This window comes from Arachis duranensis, chromosome 9 (genome assembly GCF_000817695.3).
Source record: "Arachis duranensis cultivar V14167 chromosome 9, aradu.V14167.gnm2.J7QH, whole genome shotgun sequence".
In the NCBI taxonomy this organism is placed as follows: Eukaryota; Viridiplantae; Streptophyta; class Magnoliopsida; order Fabales; family Fabaceae; genus Arachis; species Arachis duranensis.
The window spans coordinates 69,224,806-69,233,648 of record NC_029780.3 but is presented as its reverse complement, the minus strand read 5'-3'; positions in this window follow the sequence as shown (position 1 = coordinate 69,233,648).

Genomic DNA, 8,843 nt, shown 5'->3' with positions numbered 1-8,843 from the left:
GAGCAACAAAGGCAAGGAAGAGACATTGAGGAGCTCAAGCACTCCATGGGATCTTCAAGAGGAATAACAAGCCGCCATCACTAAGGTGGATCCGTTCTTTAATTTCCTTGTTCTTTATTTTTCTGTTTTTCGAATTTTAGTGCTTATGATTATCTATGTTTGTGTCTTGTGATCATTAGTGTCTTAGTGTCTATGCCTTAAAGTTATGAATGTCCTATGAATCCATCACCTTTCTTAAATGAAAAATGTTCTTAATTGAAAAAGAAAAGAATTGCATGAATTTTGAATTTTATAACAGTTTAATTATTTTGATGTGGAGGCAATACTTTTGTTTTCTGAATGTATGCTTAAACAGTGCATATGTCTTTTGAATTTGTGGTTCATGAATGTTGGCTCTTGAAAGAATGATGAAAAAGGAAACATGTTACTGAGGATCTGAAAAATCATAAAAATGATTCTTGAAGCAAGAAAAGCAGTGAATACAAAAAAAAAAGAGAAAGAGAAAAACGAAAAAAGGAAGAAAGAAAAAGAAAAAAAAAAGAGAGAGAAAAATAAAAAAATTAAAGTTGAGATCCAAGGCAAAAAGAGTGTGCTTAAGAACCCTGGACACCTCTAATTGGGGACTCTAGCAAAGCTGAGTCACAATCTGAAAAGGTTCACCCAACTATGTGTCTGTGGCATGTATGTATCCGGTGGTAATACTGGAAGACAGAATGCTTTGGGCCACGGCCAAGACTCAATAAGTAGCTATGTTCAAGAAACATCATACTTTACTAGGAGAATCAATAACACTATCTGGATTCTAAGTTCCTAAAGAAGCCAACCATTCTGAATTTCAAAGGATAGAGTGAGATGCCAAAACTATTCAGAGGCAAAAAGCTAAAAGCCCCGCTCATCTAATTAATACTGATCTTCATAGATGTTTTTGAAATTCATAGTATGTTTTTAGTATGATCTAGTTAGTTTTTAGTATATTTTTATTAGTTTTTAGTTAAAATTCACTTTTCTGGACTTTACTATGAGTTTGTGTGTTTTTCTGTGATTTCAGGTATTTTCTGGCTGAAATTGAGGGACCTGAGCAAAAATCTGATTCAAAGACTAAAAAGGACTGCAGATGTTGTTGGATTCTGACCTCCCTGCACTGGAAGTGGATTTTTTGGAGCTACAGAAGCCCAATTGGCGCGCACTCAACGGCGTTGGAAAGTAGACATCTTGGGCTTTCCAGCAATATATGATAGTTCATACTTTGCCCAAGATTTGATGGCCTAAACCGGCGTTCAAAGTCACCCTCAGAATTCCCAGCGTTAAACGCCGGAACTGGCACCAAAGTGGGAGTTAAACGCCCAAACTGGCACAAAAGCTGGCGTTTAACTCCCAAAAGAGTCTCTACACGAAAATGCTTCAATGCTCAGCCCAAGCACACACCAAGTGGGCCCGGAAGTGGATTTTTATGTCATTTACTCATCTCTGTAAACCCTAGGCTACTAGTTCTCTATATATAGGACCTTTTACTATTGTATTTTCATCTTTGGATCATTTTAGATCTTTTGATCATGTTTTTATGATTGAACCCTCATTAGGAGGCTGGCCATTCGGCCATGCCTAGACCTTGTTCTTATGTATTTTCAACGGTAGAGTTTCTACACACCATAGATTAAGGTGTGGAGCTCTGCTGTACATCGAGTATTAATGCAATTACTATTATTCTTCTATTCAATTCCGCTTGTTCTTGTTCTAAGATATCACTTGTTCTTCACTGATGGCGGCATTCAAGAGAATCCGGAATGTCTAACCTTGTCTGTGGTATTCTGAGTAGGATTTAATGATTGAATGACTGTGACGTGCTTCAAACTCCTGAAGGCGGGGCGTTAGTGATAGACGCAAAAGAATCACTGGATTCTATTCCAACCTGATTGAGAACCGACAGATGATTAGCCATGCTGTGACAGAGCATAGGAACATTTTCACTGAGAGGATGGGTGGTAGCCACTGACAACGGTGAATCCCTTGCATAAGCTTGCCATGGAAAGGAGTAAGAAGGATTGGATGAAGACAGTAGGAAAGTAGAGAGACGGAAGGGACCAAGCATCTTCATACGCTTATCTGAAATTCCCACCAATGAATTACATAAGTATCTCTATCTTTATCTTTATGTTTTATTCGTATATCACCCATATCCATTTGAGTTTGCCTGACTAAGATTTACAAGGTGACCATAGCTTGCTTCATACCAACAATCTCTGTGGGATCGACCCTTACTCACGTAAGGTTTATTACTTGGACGACCCAGTACACTTGCTGGTTAGTTGTGCGAAGTTGTGTTTATGCCATGGTATTGAACACCAAGTTTTTGGGTTCATCACTGGGAATTAATTGATTTGTGAAAAGTAGTGATCACAATTTCGCATACCATAGAACATGCGATAACTTTATCTAATAAGGAGAAATTGAAGTTAAATTGGGTGTAACCTCCCCATATTTTGTGAATCATGCCAAGTAATTTATCTTAAGCAACTTTATAGGAAAACTGAGTTTTAGTGCTATCCATGTGTTCGGTTTAGGGTTCACGGTTCACTGTGTGCGGTTCAAATTGTACGGTTCAATATGTTCGTGCGTATGGTTTGGTTGTTTCTGGTTCAATGTGTACGGTTTAGTGACCATGGCTAATGGTTTATGGTTAATAACCAATGGTTTATGGTTTCGAGGTTTCCGGTTCAACGTGTACGGTTTAGGGTTCACGATTTGCTCGTTAGGTCTTATAGTGAATGGTTTCGTGCTTATGGTTTATGGTTTCGCGGTTTCTGGTTCAAAGCGTACGGTTCAATGTGTACGGTTTAGTGACTAGGTCTTAGAGTGAATGGTTTCGTGCATATGGTTTATGGTTTGGTTGTTTCCGGTTCAATGCGTACGGTTCAATGTGTACGGTTTAGTGACTATGGCTAATGGTTTATGGTTAATAACCAATGGTTTATGGTTTCGTGGTTTCCGGTTCAACATGTACGGTTTAGGATTCACGGCTTGGTCGTTAGGTCTTATAGTGAATGGTTTCGTGCCTATGGTTTATGGTTTTGTGGTTTCCGGTTCAATGCATACGGTTCAATGTGTACGGTTTAGTGACTAAGTCTTTAGAGTGAATTGTTTCGTGCATATGGTTTATGGTTTGGTTGTTTCGGTTCAATGCGTATGGTTCAATGTGTACGATTTAGTGACTATGGCTAATGGTTTATGGTTTCGAGCTTTTCGGTTCAATGTATACGGTTTAGGGTTCACGGTTTTATCATTAGGTCTTATAGTGAATGGTTTCGTGCCTATGGTTTATGGTTTCGCGGTTTCTGGTTCAAAGCATACGGTTTAGTGTGTACGGTTTAGTGACTAGGTCTTAGAGTGAATGGTTTCGTGCATATGGTTTATGGTTTGGTTGTTTTCGGTTCAATGCGTACGGTTTAATGTGCACGGTTTAGTTACTATGTCTTATAGTAAATGGTTTCGTGGCTGTGGTTTATGGGTTGGTGGTTACCGGTTCAATGTGTTACGTTTAGTGTTCACGGTTTATTCATTAGGTCTTATAGTGAATGGTTTCGTGCCTATGGTTTATGGTTTTGCGGTTTCCGGTTTAATGTGTACGGTTCAATGTGTACGGTTTAGTGACTAGGTCTTATAGTGAATGGTGTTGTGCCTATGATTTATGGTTTTGCGGTTTTCGGTTCAATGCGTACAGTTCAATGTGTACGGTTTAGTGACTAGGTCTTAGAGTGAATAGTTTCGTGCATATGGTTTATGGTTTGCTTGTTTCCGGTTCAATGCGTACGGTTCAATGTGTACGGTTTAGTTAATATGTCTTATAGTCAATGGTTTCGTGGCTGTGGTTTATGGGTTGGCGGTTTTCGGTTCAATGTGTTACGTTTAGTGTTCATGGTTTATTCATTAGGTCTTATAGTGAATGGTTTCGTGCCTATGGTTTATGGTTTCGCGGTTTCTAGTTCAAAGCGTACAATTCAATGTGTACGGTTAGTGACTAGGTCTTAGAGTGAATGGTTTCGTGCATATGGTTTATGGTTTGGTTGTTTCCAGTTCAATGCGTACGGTTCAATGTGTACGGTTTAGTTACTATGTCTTATAGTTAATGGTTTCGTGGCTGTGGTTTATGGGTTGGCGGTTACCGGTTCAATGTGTTACATTTAGTGTTCACGGTTTATTCGTTAGGTCTTTGATAAACCCCAATTTGACGGTTTATCTTGTATTGAATTTAGAGTATTTTGATGACCTTTTCTCGCATTTAACCTATGAATTAGTATAGTTTTGTAATCTCTCCCGTATTTGTGCTTAAGTGTAAAAACATGCTTTTTAAGCCTTATTTTGGTGAATTCTAATTCCTCTTTGATTCCATAAGATGCCTTGATGTGTGACAAACCCCAATTTGATGGTTTATTTTGCATTGAATTTAGAATATTTTGATAACCTTTTGTCACATTTAGCCTATGAATTAGCATGGTTTTGTTATCTCCCCCATATTCGTGCTTAAGTGTAAAAACATGCTTTGCTTAAGTGTAAAAACATGCTTTTTAAGCCTTATTTTGATGAATTCTAGTTTCTCTTTGATTCCATAAGATGCCTTGATGTGTTTGCTAGTAATTACAGGATTGAAATAGGCTAGGCATGGATCAGAGGAAGCAAGGAAGGAAGCATACAAGTGGAGAGAAGCATAAAAAGTCAAAGAAGCAAAGTCAGTCATGCACGCGCACGCGCACAAGGCGCTCGCGCGCACATTGCGAAACAGGCCAAGGATGCGCACGCGTACCGTGTGCGCACGCGCCGATGATGGCACATGACCTCACTAATGCAACACGTGCCTGGCGATTTGAGAGGGTTTCTAAACCCATTTTGGCGCCAAATGCTAAGGAAAAGGAATATAAGGATGAAGGATTAAGGGGAAGGCATAAGGGGGATGAACTAGGCAACAATGCACATTCACTAGGATTAGTTTAGAGTTAGTTTCTAGAGAGAGAAGCTCTCACTTCTCTCTAGAATTAGGATTAGATTTAGGTTAATCTCTCTTCTTGGATCTAGATTTAATTCATGCTTTGATTCAATTTTCCTCTATCAATTCTTAATCTTCTCATCTCTCTCGTTCTAGTTATGTGCTTTAATAATTGTAATTCTTCACTTTATTTTGGATAGATTGTTATTCCTTTGTTTTCTTTCAATAATGCAATTTGAGGTAATTCATGATAATTGTGATTTCCTTGATTGTTGTTGATTAATTCTTTGCAATAATTGTTGTTAGATTCTATTCTTGTTATGATTTTACTATGCTTTTCTTTTATTCCTTCCAAGTGTTTGATGAAATGCTTGGTTGGAACTTAGTGTAGGTTTTGTTCCTCTTGGCCTAGGTAGAGTATAACTAGGATAGGACTTCTAGTTCTCATATCTTGCCAAGAGCTTTGCTAGTTGTTAGTTTATTTTCTTTGCCATTTATATTTCTTGTCTAAAATCTTAAAAACCCCAAATATAACTCACAACCAATAACAAGACACTTTATTGTAAATCCTAGGGAGAACGACCCGAGGTTTAAATACTTCGGTTTATAGATTTTAGGGGTTTGTACTTGTGACAAACAAATTTTTGTATGGAAGGATTATTGTTGGTTTAGAGACTATACTTCGACGAGATTTCATTTGTGAAATTCTAAACCGTCAAAAATCCAATCATCAAAATGGCGCCGTTGCCGGGGATTTGCAATGGTGTTATGTTATTGGTTAGTGTACATATGTGAATAGTGTGAATATTTTGCTTTTTGCTTCATTTGCTAGTGTAGAATTTTATTTTCTTTTTCCACCATGAATTCTCACTTTGGCTATGAGTGTGATTACAACTATGTTGTAGGTGATGAGAAATTCAATGAAGAGATGCATCAAGGATGGGACAATCAATGGTGGGAGGAGCCATATGCATATGATCAATCTTCATGGCAACATCCTCCACCAATGCACTATGAAGAAGAGCCATCCTATGATGTATATCAACCCAATGGCTATGGTGAATCACCTTGTGACCTTCAAGAACCGCCATCATATGCCTATGAACCATACCCTCAACATAACCGTCAACCATACTCACAAGCCCCTCCACACCAAGCACCTTCCTATGACCCATACCCATCGTACAACCAATCATCCATCCCATGTTTTTATGACAACTATGAGCAAGAACCCTTCGAACCACCACAACCCTACCAAGATTACTTCCAAGAACCACCTCAATACATACAATCTCCACAACTTTACCAAAAAGAACCATCTTCCTATTATGAACCCTCGCTCCAAAATGATGAACCTTCCTACCCACCACAAGCCTCAATGGACGATTCTCTCATTTTGTTACTTCAAGGACAAGAGGCCATGAAGCGGGATACACTTGAGTTTGTGACCAATTTGACGAAGGTGGTGCACACTTTAGCCCACCAATGCTTGAATATTCAAGGTACTTCCGTGACCAAATGTGAAAAGTTAAAAGAAGAGCAAAGCATGAAGGAGAAAGTGGGAAATCCGGTAGAGAAGGAAGAGTCCAATTTTGTGTTGGAACAATTGGAGGAGCCTATGGTCATTGAAGAACGGGAAGAAATGGTTGAAGATTTAGGAGATGTTGAAAGTCCATGGGAATGTAGCATCATGGAACCCTCTTTCAAGAAGCTTGATATTGATGTTGAGGAGGGTGCGCAACCTTCAAGGCATATCATCGTTGGAAATTTGGAAGAGACTTATCAAGAAATGGATTCAATCATGGATGAATTTCTCTCTACGATGGAATCCTCTCCCATTGGACATGAAGTTGAAACTATAAAAGAGTGTACACAACCTCCCAAGGATAACGACAATAGCATGGTGTATATTGAAATTGAAGAATATGAAGAGGTTGATCAAGAGATGAATTCATTCATCAATGAATTCCTATCCAAAGTTGAATCACCTCCCATTAAAAAATATGTCAACACCAAGCCATGTAACAAAGGGGAAAAGTTTGAAATTGAAGAAGCTTGTGAAGAGGTGGAAACAATCAAAGAGGAGCACAAGGAGGTAGACCTTGCATTGTCTAAGCGTGGGGAAGTCCTCCTTCACAAGCTACCATCCAACACAACATTTAAGTGGGTAAAATCTCTATCTCTAAGCTTTAATTTCTCACTTGAATATGGTTTGATTGAAAATGATGGTCAACTTAGAACTCTTTGTGGAATTAAAAGTAAGAATGAGTTGTGTAGTGGTTGGAAAGTTGGTGTTAAACTTATCAAGGTCAAGGCCCCAAGGTATAGGGATGATGTTGGGACAAGAATCGCTTTGTATGGGTCTAGAAGGAAGCATTGGTGGAGTAAAGAGAATTCCATGTGTCAATCACCCTTAGGTCAACCATCCATCCGCCAAAATCGTGAAAATCAACTAACGGATGGATGTGAAGATAAGATATGGGATCCCGGCTCGCTATGTGAAGGCCAACTAGGGGAATTCATATCTTGGGTAGAACTTTGCCCAAGCTTGATGAAGAGGGTTAGAAATTCTGTCAACCAATTGAGGAGCAAAGATCCTTGGAGATTCAAGGATGAGTACAAACATAAGCCGCCATGACAACAACCATCTCAAAATGTCCAACTTAAGGACTTAAACTAAAAGTGCTAGGTGGGAGACACCCCACCATGGTAAACTCTTTCCAATCTCTTTTAAATTTGTTCAATAAGTGATTTGAGTTACCATTGTAGGTAGATGTTTCATACAAATTTGTTTGTACAACTTAATTGTTAGCTTAGTCACATGCATGTTGTGTTTAGTAGTAGATGAATAATATCAAAATTGCATTTTTGTGAATTGTATGATGGTTGAGTGAATAAGAGTTGTGAACACTATGGAGAACACCCAGCATCATTTTTCATGGTAAAAAAAAAAAGGGGATGGACGCGCGCGCGCAAAGTACGCGTACGCGTCCCTGTGCAGATGCACCATTGCCCATATACCCGAGAGTTGGGCCTCTCTTGGGCGAACATTATGCCCTGAGCCCAACCTAACCCACGCAGACGCGCACTACCTGCGTGCGCGCCGTTTATGAGAACATGGAAATTCGCGCGGACGCGCACTTGACGCGTCCGCGCCGATCTGCTGCTACAAATTGTTGAGCCAATCCCCAATGAGTTGGGCCAGCTCTGAGCCAACCTTAAGCCCCTAGCCCAACTCGATCTGCGCGGACGCGCACCTGCCGCGTGCGCGTCTGTATGTCAATAATGGACTAGACGCGAGCGCACGCATCGCGCTAACGCGCACCTTATCCCAAATCGTCAACGTACGCGGACGTGCACTTGCCGCGCGCACGCCGGTCTGGTAGCGCGACCTCCAGGCCATTCTCCAGAGAGTTAGGCCTGAGTTGGGCCAACTCTAAGCCCCTAGCCCAACTCCATGCACGCGTGCGCGCACTGTACGCGCACGCGTCCCTTCCTATTTTGCTCATCCACGCTTAAGTGCGTTGTACGCGCACGCATAGGCTGCAAGTTTTCTCAATGGACGCGAACGCGCGAGGTGCGCGCGCGCGTCGATTTAAAAATAGGGATAACCCTAATGCGCGACTCACACTGCGCAGTCGCGCACTTTCCCCTCCCCAACCTCCATTTCCGTTTCTTCTTCCTCCTCCCATCCATAACCGCCGCTGCTCCGCCGGCCACCACCACACGGCCAACCCCTTCCCTCGCCATCACCCCAATCGCCCACGTTCTCTCTCATACGTCCACCCCCACCCGAACACCAACCACCACAGTCACTCCTCTCGGCCAAACCCCCACCACCGCGCCACCATCTCCGCAGCGACTG